Below are 18,351 nucleotides of genomic sequence, written 5' to 3'. Positions count from 1 at the left end.
GGCACAGCTGATCCTAGATTCCCTGCAGCAGCAGGGGAATCTCTGGATCTGAAAGCAAGGGGACAACCCTGGGGGAAGGAAGGTCCTTTGAAGGAACAGATGGAGCCCACCTCGGTGCCAGCTCAGGGGCTAACAATGGCATCACTCGGGAAGTGCGTCAGTTTTTAAGCACCCCATCACCACAGTGTTTGTCAGTCTCCTATCTGGACACCAGCTAGAGATCTGTTTAAGTGGATACAACGCTCTTAATTTCTGCATCTCCTGTACTCACCTCCCTGATCAGAGCCCTCTGCGATAGCTAGTGGTAGCACAGGCATTTCTCTGCACTGCATTAGGCTGCCGTGGTGTGATTTGGTATTTCTCAGAAAAACGAAAACTTGAACTATCTTAAGAAGAACGTATAACGAAGTTCACTTGAGGACTATCCACTAAAGACAACAGGAATGCAAAACACAGTAAGAGAACTTTAGTATAGCCAAAATCTAGTGTTACATTTTCCCTCAGAACAAATCCGCGTGTCAAATGATTGCCTGATTTTGTAATATATATATCTGATGGCATCACAGCAGTTTTGGAGAGTGTCTTTAACATGACGCATGTTTGCAAATCAAGAAGAAAAATGCAATTCTCACTGCAGAATTTAAAAATTGGAAGTATTCCGGAAGTCTCTAGACTTCTCTCTAACATGGGAAAGAAATAAAAACAAACATCATCCATTCAATGTGTCATCTGCAATATTGAGAAACTATAGGTTTTAATACTGAAATGAAATCTAGGGAGGCTGATTCTTAACACTGACATTTAGCTTTTTTAAGAGAACTGGCCCATCAAGAACCTTCAAAACCACATGAAACATGAAGTTGAAAGTTTTCAATAAAGCATGAAAGATCATCATCTTTTCTAATTGGCATAGTTACCATTTAATGTCATTTACGCTGGCTCCAGTGTAAAAAAAAACGCTTTAAGTAAAAGTTTTCAATTAAATACAATTAAACTGCTCATACTTTTTTTTTTCAAAGTATTCCCAAATCATGACCAAACGTCCGAAGATAAAAGCATAAACAAAAGGAATTGTTTCAGTAGTTTACTCCTTTGAAGTGCATCATGATTAACATGTGTCAGTAACGCGATGTATATGGGAGTAATATTCTGCTGCTGCATTAGGGGAGGCTCCCTTAACCACTTCCATATCTACGCCTTTTCAGAAAATTAGACCTCCGCCATTAGATTCTGTATTGATCTGGAATTATTTTTAAAAAATTCATTGTAAAAGTTTATAGTGGCTTTCTCAGTATCAAGCACATTCCTACAGTTGTAGGATCTCAAAGCTCATTTAAGGCACACACATACATCAGAAAGAGAAAATTTAACACCATTACAGCTCTGTGACTCTTGAGTACGTTACAGAGGACTTGATACAGACAAATGAAACTTCAATTAAAAATATTTGAAAAAACTGAGAGCAAAAAACCTGAGTGGCAACATAGGCTGATTTAGCACTTTGCTAGGACCCAGAAGAACCGTGAGAACTCTACCTCATATTTTAAGGTAATATTTGTAAGCAAGGCCAGCACCTTAAGTTAACTTAATACCATCAGTATTCGGGCCCGGTAAGGGCTTTTTCATACCAGATATAAAGATAAGTGTATTACAGTACACTGAATCATTTACTGAACAGAAATTACACGGCTCACAAACTGTTTATTCTGCATATTTTACACCTACGCCAATTTACACCATTCCGATTCTCTAAAACTAAGCTCAAAACTGTAACTTTTAAATATTTATAGTCAAAACTGGTAATGATTTATATACGCATCTGAAGGGGGGAAATACACACTAAGTGTCTGCAAATTTAACAAAACTATGCACTAACGCTACTCCACATCATTATGAAGTTATACATTAAAATTTTATTACACTTTTCAGCCAAAGGAATCTAAATAAATTTTATGAACTACAGACTATAGTTTTCCAAGACAAAGAAGGCTGAAGAGGAAAGACCCCAGAGGCGCTGTGCCTGAGGTAGGAGCAGCCAGTAAACAAAACCTAATTCGAGACAGGCCCCTTGCTGCAGAGGACGACAACCACAACACAGGCCTGACAGGGTGAAAAGAAGAAAGTAAGAATCCAGAACTGATCCGTTACAGGAAAATATGCTAACCACAGTCTAATTTGTAATCTCAATAAACACTGCTTGCACAGTCACACAGAGGCAGCGTTCAAAAATGCATAATCCCACAAGACTTCTAGTGACTATACATTGTGGGTTTGTTTTTTTTTTTTTTCTTTTGATTCGAAGGCTTCACAATTGTTAATAAATTATGCTCTAATTGCTACAGTGATACAAGATGTATTCAGGCTGTTATGCCTTAGCACAAGGTTAGCATTGCCACTGCCTATTTATATAGTGAGATTTTAACCGCAGCCGTGGGTTATGGGCAAGACACGTGTAATAAGAAAACAATCCCTCTACCTGAAAGTTGAAGCGTAAAGGCGAAAAGTTTCCCTCTACCAATTCACACCGTCAACACACTGCAAGTCCTAGTGAAGACTACTGATTATTCGTTACCTGCAGCATATCCGCATGACAGATTTGCGTATTCGTATTGCCACAAGAACAGTCTGGAGAGGAGGCAAAGTGTTCAGCACCGCTTACACTGGCGTTACTCACACAGGCGTTGCAGTAACACGCGTACTCTGATCAGTTCTGCTTATCCATCCCGAGAGCAAACGCTCACTCCTGGTACACACGCGTTTTCAAGGACGCTCACGACGTTCTTCCCTTTCTTTCACTGGGCTTTCAGAGGCATAGATTTCTACCTTGTGGCCAGCTGAAGCCAGAGGAGAGAAATTTCACCTCAAGCAATCAAATTAAGTGGAGGAAGATATGTGGGAGAAATCTGGATCTTAAACAGATACCAGAAGATTTATAGTCAAGTCTGGATATTAACTGCTTCACTTATAAAACACAAAGAGGAATAGAAAATGAGTCATATATTACTTGAGCATATATCTTCATTATTTTCATGATAGTTTTAGTGCAAGTGAACACACCAAATAAAACCAAAACTTTCATCTTACCTGAGAACATTCCCTCCTACTCTAACAAACACTTTCTCTTTTAATTGCATCACCCTTCTTTCTTCCTCTTACGTAACCCTCTCATACCCGTGCAACGGAATCAGAAAAAAACATCTATACAAAGCTAGGTAGGTTTTTTTTATTATTATTTTAAACGTAGCAATGGTACCCATGCCCTAACTCTGAAGTCACAGCTGCCACCCCCCCCTGCCCTCCAATCCATTTTCGTAAGCATCAGTAATCTTCCTACAGATTTACAGGCCAAGCTTTTTTCTCCTAAAATAGAAGTTTTCAGAAAAGAAATTTCACTTGAGGAGAAAACAAAAACCACTGAAAGAGCAGCAATACTTTGTCTGTGCATTTCATTCCAGTGCCATTTTAAACAGAACTCTTGGGCAAATAACTCCCTTTGAAAACCGTATCATGTTTTCAAGTCGGGAATTCTGAAAACAATCTGGTAATTTGATGTTTATCCAACACTTTGGGACTACAGATTTTCTAGGAGTTTTCTACAGCCCTTCTTATATTCCGTACGTATTTCATATTTGGAGAACTGCACCGTACCTCGAATGCATACGAAACGCACTTTATTCTGGACCGTCTTTAAATTGCCTTCAAATACACTGCTTTGGAAAAAGACACTGAAAACATACAGACCTGGTTTTACCTTTAAGAGCAATTGCATTGTTACAGCCAGCACGGGCAGTAATACTCTGTTGGACGGTGTTAGTCCTTGCTTGCAAGACCCCACATTCGTTTGCTTTGCCTACAGAAAGTGAGGGCCTTAGATGTTCAAACTGGTCCTTTACCCATCTCTGAGACTGAACTGATCAGATTTATTTTTTATAAGTGGTTAAGATATCCTGTTTAAAAACACTCAGAAGCGATGAGACTAACATTCCACGCTCTCCCTCCTCCCATTTTAACACCCAGCCTGCTGGGACGCTCCAGCACTTGCACGCTGCGCAGCAGCGACTACGGGGAGAGCCGGGCAGGATCTCACTGCCTCTCGCCTCTGATCTGCAGCCCCCCTTTCATCTCTTTTCATCCGACTTCTGTGCAACGGCACAGACGGCAGCCTAGCCACAGCTAAGGACACTTCATCCTAGGGCCGAGACGGACTCGTTCTCTTAAAAGTCTTTTGGGTGCCATCACGGGCACAGCTAGGACACAGGCGAGGGGCAAACCAAAAGCGGAATTAAGAGTTCGGAACAGGAACAGAAAGAGAAACTGCAGAGAGCAAGAGGTAGGCGTGCGAGATGCAATCAGCGGGCAGCCCTGAAGATGCAGCCACCACAGCGCGAGCAGCTCCGGGCCTTGGAGCCATACCCACCGCTTCTGGGTTTCCTCCATCTCCTGGTGTACAGCCAGGGACCACTGTCAAGACATCCCTCTACGCTCTTGTAGTTACTGAGGCAGAGGACTACAGAAAGAAAACATGCCTGGCTAAGATGTTTAAATGTCACACATGTAAACTGATTTTATGCCCGTCTCTTAAGACTCGTATTTTTTTTTTTTTAAATAACATTTGGAGAGCCACACAAAGATTTCCCTAAGTGCTTTCTGCTTGAAATATTTCACGAGTCTGTGCAGAAGCATTAACCTTTCACAACTGCAAATTAAATGAAAGGTATTTCTGTTATGAAACATTAAGAAGCACCCACGGTAAGTCGATACCTCAGTTCCTCTATTTGTAACGAGTGGCTGTCACAACAGTGAGGTAACATGAAAACACAACTTTTGCCAGAACATATTATAAAGCACTTCTATGAAACCACAATGAAAAAAATCAGGAAGGAAATGCTAATCCAGAATTTACTTCTGATTTTGGATAGCATGATCTGAGTAACGGAATTTTAAAAACTCGGTATCTATCCAGTGAGTGAGCACCATGCATCTTGTTCAACAAATGAGGCCAAAGTCCCTTGGGAAAAAGCAGCATTTGATCAAAAAACCTATGTAATAATGATATGCAGATGGAACATGACTCAAGACGGGAAAGAAAACCTTCACTCAAGCACTTCTTAAATTCAGAGAGCCTTGAGTTTGCAATTTTAACATTCATTTAGGTGGGGTTTTATGTACCGACTGAGGGAGAGAGTTGTTTGTGACAGAAGTTTAAATGCTTATATAAACGGTGACCTACATCCCTCCCAGTTCATGAGTTGAAAATGAGACAAGCTTACAGCATGGCAATACAAAGACTAACCATCAGGAAGAACAACAAGGATAATCCAAAACTTTGCTTTCCAATCTTAAATTACAGTTAAGGACAGTGGAAGCAAAGAAAGAGAAGAAAGATGAAAAAGCAAGAAATTTACAGGGACAAAAAAAAATAAAATTAAAAAAAAAACAATCAGAAGACTACAGAAGGTAGAAAAAGGTTGCTTTCTGAGAACATGGGAGACAAAAAAAAGGCTAGCCAAAGTCTTTCATGTTTATCCAAAACCCCGTCTTCAGACACAAATTAAGTTCACAGCCCCATATGCATATCCTAACACCTGGAATGCCCTCATCACGCTTGAAGGAGCGTAGCTCATCCTCTCTCAATTTATACAGCAACCTGATTTAAAGCTTCTTGCTCTAAGTGAAAAAAAAAAAGCAAACTTTTAACAGCTAAAATTTCAAAGCATATTTGATATTACTTATAAAAATGTAGAGGAAATATTGCAAAATGAATACGTAACGGCTATGACCACTTCAGCAGCATTACATAGATTTTTACCACTGCCGTGCCATACATCAACCCCGAATTCAAATCGGTGCCTCGTAACCCAGGTGTAATTACAAGGTATCACTACGAGTCTCAATTTTACTCAAGGGCTATGTTTACATTAGCAATTTAGTCATTTGTAGCACTGAATTTTGCCAACTTTATTTTGCAGGTTTTGCGGTGGCCGCAGAGGTCAGACTGCTAACACGAGGAGGAGGAGCTGGGGAGGGCTGCAGCGAATGACGACGACTTGCCTGGGAGCCCACCTCATCAGCTGCCTGCTAGCTTGTCCAGGACAGGGCTGGGCTGTCACTTACCAGAGAAAGACACCAAGTGGTTCTTCAGAGGAAGAAAAGAAAGTAACAATAATCAGAACCATAATAATGAGGGCAGAGCAGCAGTAGGTGTGTTCAGAGAGATGAAACGCAACACCAAACGGATTTGTGCTTGGTTAAACAAGTCAAAACTCGGTGTTTTCTGGGTTTGACACTACAAAGCACGAGGGTAACTGGTTAGGCAAGACCACCATTCACTTTTTTCTGTTTCAGCGTTCGTGCTCAACACTGACAACTGCATCGTTTTTAAATGCTCCTAATGCGCACCCGTTTCAGAAGCTTGCCTTCCAAGTGAAATCTGTCACTCTCACATTTTTCCTTCCCTGTAAGAACAGTGATAGATATTTTAAGGTGTCACTACAACTATTAGTGACTAAGAGTTTTCACAGAAAACACGTTCACAACCAAAATATCCATACCTCGTAAGGATCAAAACATACCCACACAGTTTTATGGAGTGCTACAGCAAGAACAACGTTAGATGGATGTGAGCTCATTTCGGCCCCGCATTTTTCAAGGAGGAGACAATCCATCCATTCTACACGTTGCAATTTTACATGGCAGCCACTGAAGTCACCTGACATAACATTTCATGGTTTTACTTGATTACGGAGGGAAGCAGGGGCACACCATCTTTCACAAAACTCTGAAACTTTCTATAAATAGCAAGTTATAGAAGCGCACCACAAACACACTGAATTCACACAACGAAATAGGGCAATTACTAGTTTAAAGTAAGAAAGGACACACTAAGAGAGGTTGCAGACACCCCATCCCTGGAGGTGTTCAAGGCCAGGATGGACAAGGGGCCCTGAGCAATCTGGTCTGGTGGGTGACATCCCTGCCCACGGCAGGGGGTTGGGACTAGATAATCTTTAAGGGCCCTTCCAACCCAAGCTGTTCTCTGATTCTAAGACAACTACACAAAACAAATAGGAAATCCTTTTCACAAAACTTCCCTCTCTTGACAACCACCCTGGAATCTAACAGTACCAATAGTTTCTTCACACAGTCCTGCCCGAACCACGTCAGGCAGACTTGGGGGTAAAATGCCAGGAACCTCCAGGGCCTCCTCTACACCAGCGGTCTTCTCTTACCAGCAGGGACAGGGGCACGGTAGATAGCTGTAGGGTAAATCTTGGGATAACCGAGGAGAAACAATACCAAAGAGAGCAGAGGAACGCCAGTACAAACACTTCATTTCTCCTCAGCAAACGCAGCGCGAGCTCTGGTCTGAGGCGCTGGGCATGGCGCTAACGGGGCCTGCCCTGCACAAGCTCCTTCTCCGGGATGCCTCCCGCATCCCTGCCCTCCTGGCTCTCTCCCAACCCACAAGCGAGGCCAAGAAGGTTTTCTTAAGATCCACCGCCAAAGGAGAGGGCACAGGATGACAGGCCGGACAGCAGGCTGTCACATCCCCACTCTCCCACCAAACAACCCGAGTCCAACGTAGAAGAAGCGAGGCCTATCCATGCAGAAGTGGCCTGTGCCTACCCACCCCAATACACAAATACGCCATTTGGCCTCACGAAGGACAAAGCTTAGCCATAAGTCACCACGGACAACCCTCGTAGTGAAGCGTGGGCTACTGGTGTAATGACAAGTTACACCATGCATGACAGATTTTTTAATTTTTTTTGGTCTTCCCTGATGCCATCTGTGCTTCACAAGGAAGTCTGATGGCTGACAGCTTTTCCCCAGCCCCCAAATTATGGATCTAGACACTGCTAGGAAGTTAAATCATTTAAATAACTTGGATAAAACAATCATCAAAATCATTTACAATATCTCATTTATTCTTGAAACCGAGAGCTGCTGAAGAAACCGTGTTTGTTTAATTTACAAACATATATTCCTTCAGCCCTCAGATCCCCTTGAATCCACTCCTCACCGAGCCACAGGATCCCTCAGGGAAGGAAAAGGACCCTATGAAATGAAACGCTTGGGATGTCAGTAAACAACACTGCAGAAAATTAATTTTTATAAGGACAATACCAGAACAAATAATAAACATCCCCCTGTTTCAGCCTTGTATTTTCAGTCTCACAACTTTTGATCCTCTATTCTGAAGTTTCAGTTGTGCTCTCAGCATAAAAATATAGCACCTACTTCAAGTGGTGAAATACGAGAACCAAGTTACTCTGCTAAAGCTATAATTCTTGATAAATCCAATTCCTGTCCCTTAAATTATTTACGTATGACAAGTCTGTTCCATACAGATGCCACCCGATCAGCAAGACATAATGCATTCCGCCACTTAATTTAACAACGCGTTATTTGCAGCCTGAATTCAAGTTTAATTGCCAACAGGACAGTAGTGCAAAAAGCATGAGAAAAGGCACATTGGGGAGCTCAGACTGTCACTACAACTATCGCTACGACTACAGCAAGAGGCATAAAACAGCCAAGAGAAGGTATCATTTGATTGTCACCTAAAATACTGAAAAAATGAGGATTATTTTTGAGCATATTTTTAAGTTTGCCATCAAAGTTGCGTTAATATGATTAACATCTTTTCACACCTGTAGCATCCACACGTTTTCCTCACTATTAAACTTACACTGCAGACAGATTATGTGAGAGGTCTCCCAGAAAGTGTAACTTACGAAGTGCACGCACCTGTGAGCAGGAATGCTCTGTGCTTCTTCAAATTATAGAAACAAATGTCTGAAGAACTATTGCAGCTCTTTCAAACTGTTGGTTCTGCCAGATACGCCACAATAACGCTGTAAAATTGTGCAAACGGAGAGGAGTAGCTCACCTAACTGCGTAAACAAGATATTTGATAATCCTAAAACACAAGCAAAAACACTGTTTGGCCACAGCCATTGACAGGGAAACTAGCTGAGCTGTAAATACCCACATTCAGAAATTAGGTAGGATGCAATTGTATTCCGCTTCATACCAGTGGGGATGAAACCTCTAGGTGCTAACAATGCAAGAAGCGTTACATAAGACTATGCGCTTATTTTTAGAAGCACATTACAAAATTAAGTACTGCACTCGAATCTGTTGCCGAGCCGTGGACAGTCACATCAGTGTGCACAAAGGACAACTGCTCAGCTGAAGCGGGGCATTAGCTTAGATTCAGATTAGAGTTCTCGCCCGCCAATCCCCAAAATACCGAACTATCAGAGTAAGAAAGTCAATTTGGGTTCACTGAAAAAACACTACTCATCATAAACACAAATGTATTCCTTTTTTAGGAGCCGCAGAACTGACAACTGGTTTCCTACAGCTTTATTCTTTTGTTGCCTAATACTTCTGCACCGTGATGACCCCGAACTTCCCTCTTTTCCACCTCTCTCTTCACGACTCTCTCTCCTGCTCCAGGGAAAGGAGAGCCGTGGCACAGACACTCTGGAAGTCTGCACGTGCTGAAGCCTGCCTGACAGCTGCCATCCCGCAGGACACACGCTCCAGGTCTGACCATCTCTCTTGCCAGTGGGTGCAGTAATTTGGACACGCTTCCTCTACCTAGTCACAATTTTATGAGGCTTGGTGGACCATAATTTGAGATTTAATTCTTCCTTCCAATTTAAGTTTCCATATGTATGCTTTATATGTATAAAGCGTAAATTAAGTTAAATTTATTAATAAATAAGTTAACTTTGGAGTTAGAAGTTTACTATATGAACTTTCCATGTATATTTGTATTTATATTTGTATACACACGTAGACGCATACTCGCACACACTGGTGAGTGGGAGGGCCAGACAAACCAAACAATCTCATAAATCACATTTCCTGAGAAACTGAACCCAAGCTTCTTAAGTATTTGCCTTTCTTTCTTTTCAAACTGCAGTGTGACCTGCAGCGGTACTGCAGAACGAACCCAGCGTGCACCTCCCCGGACGAAACTTCGCTCTTTCCTCACCATCTCTGATGATCGATTTTCCTCTCATTTTTACCCATTAAAAATAAAAAAATTACACCTAACTTCACAGTCATGTATTACACTGTTCTCCAGAACAATCCTACCTGAACATTGCTTCCCCTAGTTCCTGCAGACAGACATGAAACAACCCATTAAGCACATCCCACTACCGACAGATTTTACTACCACTGTTTCTTCCTTGCAGCCTACTTTATTCCCCTCCAGGCTCTTTGCTAAATATGTTAATAGCATGGCCTGCAGACTACGCTTAGTCTACCGAGTTTGAAAAAACACCTCACAAGAAGGTTTTGTTTTCAAAATCAGACTCCGCAGACGCAGGTATGCCCCGGCACCGAGAAGTCCAGCAGCGCGGCAGGCTGGAGGAGAGGCGTGCTGATAGAAAGGCACAGTTAAAGATGACTCCTCTTGGTGACTCATTCCTGTTTGCCAACGAGGCCCACACTGGGCATCCCAGTTTTCAAGACTTACCGAGCTGTTGATATAAAAACAAATTCAGTTTAGCAACACACTTATTTTAAAAAGGGACGGCTGGAATTTAATCTGCACTTAGGACCCTAAAACAACTTCCAGATTCATAAAAAATGTCATTTAAACTAGCTATATGTCTTTCGAAGAAAAAAAATGAAGAGATTAGGATCATGGCTAATATCAACATTTTGCAGATTCCTAACTAAACTGTTATGGAAAATACTACTCGCCATCAAGTGTATACTGCTGCTAGTCACAATATACACCTACCTGAGATACAGAGAGCTCAGAAGAACACCAATCTCTTTAAAACTACATTTTATCCTTCCAAAAAATTTGCAATACTTCTTGCTTCCTCACAGATGTCCCATAATATATACGTTTTTATATAACTAAGCTTCCTTGAACTAGGGGTAGGGGGGAAGAAGATTTGTGTTTATTGCCCAAAACACGCCATTCTGAAAGTGCCAGAAAGTTTCTTTACAGCAACAGCAAAAACTCCATATCCCAATTGCACAGGAGCCTGAATTTGCTTCAACTTTCACCATGAAACAAAAAGAGATACCGACGTACTCGTGTGTAATGCTGATCTTAATCAATCTGATCTCGAGGAACACACTTACTAGAAACGTGCATCCACACTAAATAAGCCAACAAATTCAGATTTCAGTACAAGATGCCTTTCGACTTTATGATGATACTTTGCTGTGTGCTGTACTTTTTCAACATGTCAAAAGCATCAAGAACAGTAGTGGCATTCCAATAAATTAATCAAATTACTTATTTATATATGTGGCTTGTTGTTCTTTATTTTTTTTTCTGCAAACAGTTTTACGGGTGGACACAATATTACAAGACACTTCTAATGTTCAGAATTGCTTGTTTTCTATCTTTCACATATTGGTGCCGTGCACAGTTTAGATTTCTTTCTGAAAACCTTACAGATTTCCAGTTCTCCATACTAAAAAGCACAGTACCTGCTCTCCAGAAGAGAGAAGACCCTCTTCTATATACTTTTTTAGCCTACTTAGTCACTACGTAAAAGATGCTGTTTCACAGCTATTTTCCTCCCTTATGCATTTTTAATATCTTTATACGCAACTAGTACTTTCCCACAAATTGCAGCACTGGTGAATGAAATTTCCCCAGTGTGAATGGTGAAAGACACCAAGCATGTACCCAAATAAGTCCCCTACACACCAGGGCAATGGAAGGAAGGCTGGCCTATCTTTTTGCCGTCATTCTACTTCCCTGGCAACACTTGCTTTGCAAAAATAGTTTTCACAATTAGAACATAAAAACGTACTAAAAATAAAAAGTAATCAGCACCTCAAACAATACAAGGTTTTAATAAGCTGAAAAGGGAAAAATGCTCTTCTACTGTAACGCAAAGAAAAAGCTCACAGTCCTACAGACCGTATGACAAGTGCACAGTCCACCACTATAAGCATTTTTGCACCGTTTGGTATGAAGATTCTCATCTTCATACAATCCTTAGAAAAGACTGATGCTGATATTATATCATCATTATCCATGTTACGAAGACACAGATGGAAGAACTACTTTGCCGAGAAGTTGCCTACAAAACTAAACATTAAGAGTTTATAATTTGAAACTGTTGTGGTTGTATAATTAGCCGTACCACTTCTTTTTGGTGCCTGGAAACTCCTTGCTGTTGTTTTCAAATACACGTCTATACAGACTGTAACGAAAAAGTTATGGACATCAAATTCTGAAACGTGTAATGATGAACAATACAACTGCCACTTACTGAATACAGTATAGAACCAGTTGGGTTTTATAAACCCCAACTGTTTTCTCTAACTATGTACACTAAATACTACCAGTGTCTACTTCCACAGAGCCCTTGAACCAAGCAAGCAAAACACAGGAAAGTATTATCCCAAGACTACAGACTAGAACTCAGCCATAAATTGGTTCAATGACTTACCAGAGCCACACATCACTTCAGCAGACGAGACAGGAAGCATTCTCTGACTCTTACGCTCATGCTCAACCCTTGCAGTACTGTCTGTCCAGCGAGAGTAATACGAAGTAGGAGTTCCCATCTTATCTCCCACAAGTATACCTGTAATTTTACACTAGTTTTCATCTTTAATAAACTATCCCTTTTCACAGGTAATGACCTCATCTGTATACAGTCACCCATCACTGATTTCAAATACACAAAGAATTTGAACGTAGACCCTTGAAAACGTTTTAAAAGTTCAATAAACTGCTCGCTGCAAACAAAAAGAATCACGAGTGATGTGGGGTCCAAGAAGATGCTTAAAAAAAGACACGCACACACACAACCATAAAGGAAACTAGGAGGAAATAATGGTTTACTTATTAATGAATTTCAGACCTACAACTCTGGCACTGTAACTCACCAAGAGAAAGAGGTCTCTAAAAACAGTTAAAATCACGTTTTAAACATGTCACAAGTGTAAAAAGAGCGGTCAGATGACAGTGAAAGCAAGTCAAGAGGAAAAAATACCGCCCACTTTCCTGTAACACTGCTGATAACCAACGCTACCTCAAGACAAAGCGGTGGCAGCAAAGGGGGAGCTCAGTAACCTCCTTAGGCAAGGGTCATTTCCATCTTGACTTGGGATCTGAACCAAACCAGCAGCTGAGCTAGTACAAACTATCACAATGCAAGTATTCAGTTTTCAGCACAATAGTGTAAGTGAAAGATAAAACAGAAATTAAAAGCAATCTGAAGATTGCACGTCTTTAATCTTGCTGACATAAAAGCACGAAGATTTTACCTCCTATGTAAAATCTCTTACTGATTAGCGCAGAAACGTCTACGTGGTATACAAACATCTCTAAAAACAAAATAATTCCGTAAGGACAACTTTAAACACACTGCAGTACAATAACGTCATTTGATGCAACCCTTCCTGTGCTGTTATTACGTTCAACACAAGTAGACTTGGTCGTCAGCATACGAGCCTGAAAGCTCTTAATGCAAGAAGTTAACTGTCAACATGTGAGCGGGTGCTTTTAAGTCAATGAGACTACCCACAAACCTTCAGGTGTTCATACGCTTTTACAGGAACCTGGGTCAGGAGACCAAGCCAACACACAAACACTGAATGTAGGTGCTAAAACACATGAAAAAAGGAAAAGGAAAAAAAAGGTCAGCCCTATTCCGGAAACACCAACTGAAGCAGGTTGTTTTGAATTACTCAGTACAGTCTGAGACATCAGGATAAATTTCAAGAGGAAAAAAAAAAAAAAGCTTTCTGTTGCGTAGAAAAATGTTTACATACTTTAAAAAATTATTTACTTGTACCTCAAAAACTCAGATGAGGCAAAGTTAACATGACTTGAATTTCTTGGCTTTTGTCAAGAACTACTGCAATTTGTGTATAAATTGTATTAATAATAATAAAAGAAAAACTGTAATTTAGAGAACAACCCTTTAAATTTATGGCAAAAATACTGTTTTGATGTAATGTGGTCCTGACCTTCTATATAAACTTGCACACAGCTCCTATCTAAGCTAACATTTAGAAATAGACAACGAATATGGCAAGTATTCTACCAAGAATTTGAGATTTTTATTTACTTTTTTTTAAAGTGGTTTTCAAATCTGTATTCAACCATGCTATAGCTTTACAGGAAGAAATAATCCAAAAAAAAAAAAAGTTAAATACCAGAATCTACTTACTTCAGAACAAAATACTGTACTGGGAAGCTTAGGTGCACTTTCTGTACCGCCTCAGAACAAAGCAAGCAATTCAACGTTTATCTTAAGTTTCCAGACGGAGTCAGAAAGCGAGGTGCAAGAAACGCCTCTTAACTAAACTGCTGGGGTTTTAGGTTATACTCACTTCTGGAGTCCATAACAACAGGGAGGTGCAGGCCATTTTTGAAGAAATAAAGTTATGGTATGCGGCTGGTTTAAAACTACAGCAAGGCTACAAATCTTGCAGTGACTACAGAACAGACAAACAGATTTTTTTATACAAACAAACAAAAAAAAAAGCACACAACAGGTTCTAAAAACGCAATAAAGTTTCTAATTCCAGAGCTAACTTCTGTCTCGACAGAAATATCTTTAGAAGTACAGCCAGTACAGCAGAAATCCTTCATGAGAGCCACCACTACACAACAGACATGCACCATACACAACTTTTTCATTGTGGGGCCAAGGTAAAGACCAAGGCTTTCAGGTGCAAACACCTAGTTATGGGACCTGTTTGTAGTATCAAACTTCAGGACACATTAACTGTCCTATTTTTCACAGTGAACACCACCCTCTAGAAGTAGATTCTTTTAAAGATAATTCAAATCATTTTTTATGAATTACAAGTGTTAACAGTGGAGTTGTTTTAGTTCTTAGGGCTTTTGCTTTCATCTGCTGGCAGAACTGACACACAAATAGGTAACAGTGACTACTTTGACAACAGCATTATGTTGCTAAAAGAACTGTGTAGACAAGGTTTATCTACTAATACACTCTTAGCTTTATCAACAGCTTCCTGAAAGTGAAACGGAAATACACTTGCAAGTCAAGTCAGTCAGCTCATGATATCAAGTATTCAAATCCCTTCCTAAGATCAGAAGCAGCTGACACCTTGAAGTTTTTCATGCCAGCTGAATTCTCAATGTAAACAATAGCGGGGGGGGGGGGGGGGGGGGGGGGGGGGGGGAAGGCACTGAGCACATCCATAGTCTTCAGTATCACGCAACTGGATCTTGCAAGTTATGTTCTATTAAAACGCCATTATAGGAGGACTCAAAGTACAACAACATTCACCTAACAAATCTTCTAGATCCAAGTAAAGACGCCTTTTCAATGCAAACCTAAACAATTATTTGGCTTTTGCAAGTCTTCACAAGTTTCGACAGCCTAAAACAAATCCAAGTTTCCAGGAACGTAAGGATTTCTGCTAAGCGATGTCACAGCAGGTTTGATCATCTTAAACTCCCTTCCCCCAGCTGAGGAGTGAGGAGAGCAGGCAGCCACCAGCACCAGATGTTACTGCCGTGCGGGCAGGCAGGAATGTTTCCTTCACACACTCAAGTCGCACACGCACGCATACGTGCGTGCAGATACAAGAACGACACAAAAGAAAAAAAAAGTTTGCATCTTCCCTGGGGATAAAACAGTGCAAAGTTGGAGACAAGTTCTTGTCTGATAAAACAGACTTACGAAAAAGCAGAAGCTGCCGATCCACATCTAACACGAGCATGTTTTCTTTCGCTCGGCTTACAAAACCTCCAAAACAAAGTTACCTGCAACTTCATTGAAGAAAACAGGGGGGAAAAAAAAAACAACAACAACAACAAAAAACAAGAAGCCAACAGCAACAAAAACACTGAAAATCTAAGCTGTGGTGCCTGTAGGGAAGCCCCTCACCCCTGTCAGGAACACCCGTACACCAGCTATAGGGTAAATGCCACATCTCATACAAGCGTGGCAGTGCCCCTCTTCCTCCCTCACCCTAACTTGACGCCCTGGGCCACCTTCCCGTCCCTTCCCTTCCCTTCCTTCCCTGTCCCTTCTCCCCGAGGCAGGCTCAGGCCAAGCTCCAGGCCCCGCACGGGCGGGCAAGTTCCTACAGGGGCAGAATCGCTCCAAGTTTGTTTCACAAACACGGCCGAGGGAATGCCAGAACCTGTTTACACATCACCTTAACCGCCACCAGGAGGAGAGCGGAAAAGGCGCTCGTAAAAAAAATAAGATAAAAGATAAAAATAATAAAACCGGGTTGGTTGGGGGGGGGGGGGAAGGAAACATGCCGGCGCTATCCCCGTCTCACCCGGGGCCTGACCGGGGCCCGGCGGAGCAGGCCGCGGGGCCACCTCGGCGCCTCCCGGGAGCGGGGCCGGCGGAAGCCCGGCGGCGGGGGAGGTCGGGGAGGAGGCAGCCGGGGAGCGGCCGCCGCCGGGCCCGCTCGGGGCGGCGGGGGGCAGCGGGACGGGGCCGTCCCGGGCGGGCCGCGGCGGCGGAGCGGAGGCCGCGGGGCCCAGGCCTCGGCCCCGGAGCGGCGCCCGGCGGCCCAGCGGGGAGGGCGGCGGGGCCGGGCCGGGCCGGGCCGGGCCGGGCCGGGCCGGGGCCGCGGCCGCGCTCCCGGCTCGGTGGCCGCGAGTCCGTGCCCCCCCCGCTCCCCTCGGAGACAAAAGCAAACGGAAACCCGGCGGGACGCGGCCCCGGACCCGCGGGGCCCCGCCGCGGGCAGCGCCGCCGCCCGGCCCTCCCTCATCGGGCCTCGGCCGGGCGGCGGCGGGCAGCGGGGCGGCGGCGGGGGCCGGGGCGAGGGCGGCCGGGGCCGGACTCACCGCATGAATTTTCTTGTCCCGCGGATCCAAGATGGCTGAGTATCCAGCACGGAGGATGCTGGGGGAGCAACCTTTACCCTCTGACCCGGCCGCCGCCGTGACCCCGCCGCCGCCGCCGCCGCCGCCGCTCGGCCTGGCAGCGGCGCTGAGGGGCGGGGAGAGGCGGCGAAGCCGCTCGGCTGGGCCCGGAGGACGGCGAGGAGGAGGAGGAGGAGGAGGAGGAAGAGGAGGAGGAAGAGGAGGAGGAAGAGGAAGGAGCGCCGCGCTCCCTCCGCCTGGCCGCCGGCGGGGCGCCTAGGCCGCGGGGCTGCTGCCGCACCGCCCGGCGGGCAGCGGGCGGCCGCGGGGCTCGGCCCCCATTTTGTGAGGGGAGGCGGCCGCGGGGCGCGCGCCGAGCTCCCCGGATCCCCCTCGGGCTCCCCGGGGAGGTGGGGACGGCCGGGGGCCGAGCAGAGCGACCCACGGGCAGCAGCCGCCGCCGTCCCCGGGTGCAGCCCGTGTGGGGCCGGCCTGCGGGTGCTGGGGCGCTGAGGGCGAGCCCGGGAGTTTTTGGAGGGTGCGAGGCGACCTGAGGGGGGTCTGGGTCGGGGACTGCCGTCCTGAGCACCCAAGTTGTCTAAAAGTCTGTATTTTCGGCACCAGCCTTCCTACCCGCTTTATTATTAAAATGGAGAAGCTTCACCGAGATGGCACGACTGGACTTTTATTTTTTTAATTCATCACCGTGAAAACGCGTGTGTTACCACAATAGCTACAGCAACTGCAGATGCACAAAACATTCATGATGCAAATAATCCCCTTGAATTCAACGAGACGATAAACGGTACAAAAGCTAGGCCTGTACGCAAGTGTTTTCAGGATGGAGGCCAATGTTTGTGAACTGGCTTCACTACTCCATCAGGAAAAAACATTAATGATGATGATTCTTTGATTTTGTTGTGAGATAGAGAATTTCAGACAAAAAATGAACATGCAATATTTTGCCAGGAACAGTCAAACTTCACATGTTTGTTTCCTTATCAGTCATGTCTGATTTTGGAGCTACAAATACAGCTTAAAAATAAGTATTCAGTAGATTATACAACACTAATATTTCACAGAAACGTTAATACCTACAGTAACGTGCCGGACAACATTAACATGTTTTGAAGATCAAAGAACAGTCTTCCATCTACGCTGGAAGACCAGCTTCTTAATGCCACTACTGAGCACAGCTACATGCCAATCATGGGTGTTATATCACTTTAATAAACGTCTATACACTTTGTCTAGGAAAATATTATTCTAGTATCTTAACCTTTGTGTCTCAAATATTAATGCATTTGCTGTAAACAAATAACCGTAGAACACTGTAAGTAATATCCAGTTGTAAGGATAGTATTTGAAGTCTTGGAGTACTTCTGTTCAATCAAAAAAAAAGGATTTCTTTACACCTTGTGACAGACATAAAGGCAGTACTTTGAGACCAAATAAGTTAATGAACCTTCCACATCTTCGCTGTTGCTAAAAAAACTTTTCTTTTGTCCTACCAACCCTTTTACATCCATTTGTAA

The 18,351-nt window shown here is 43.4% G+C and overlaps 1 protein-coding gene across 4 annotated transcripts in view; it reads right to left on the bottom strand.

Annotated features, from left to right (window-relative positions):
• Positions 1-16,992, bottom strand: part of CNOT2 (CCR4-NOT transcription complex subunit 2) — a 92,520-nt gene extending 75,528 nt beyond the window's left edge. Inside the window, exon 1 of one of the 4 annotated variants that reach the window (XM_035543942.2) lies at positions 16,799-16,992. The gene's annotated coding sequence lies outside the window, so the exon portion shown is untranslated. The remainder of the gene's footprint in view (positions 1-16,798) is intronic. The other 3 variants (XM_050711788.1, XM_035543941.2, XM_035543943.2) reach the window with 3 other exon arrangements.
• Positions 16,993-18,351: the final 1,359 nt, after the last annotated feature.

The sequence above is a fragment of the Cygnus atratus genome, chromosome 1, assembly GCF_013377495.2.
Source record: "Cygnus atratus isolate AKBS03 ecotype Queensland, Australia chromosome 1, CAtr_DNAZoo_HiC_assembly, whole genome shotgun sequence".
NCBI classification, from domain to species: Eukaryota; Metazoa; Chordata; class Aves; order Anseriformes; family Anatidae; genus Cygnus; species Cygnus atratus.
The sequence above is the reverse complement of the archived record's forward strand: the minus strand, read 5'-3'. Positions and strand labels throughout refer to the sequence as shown.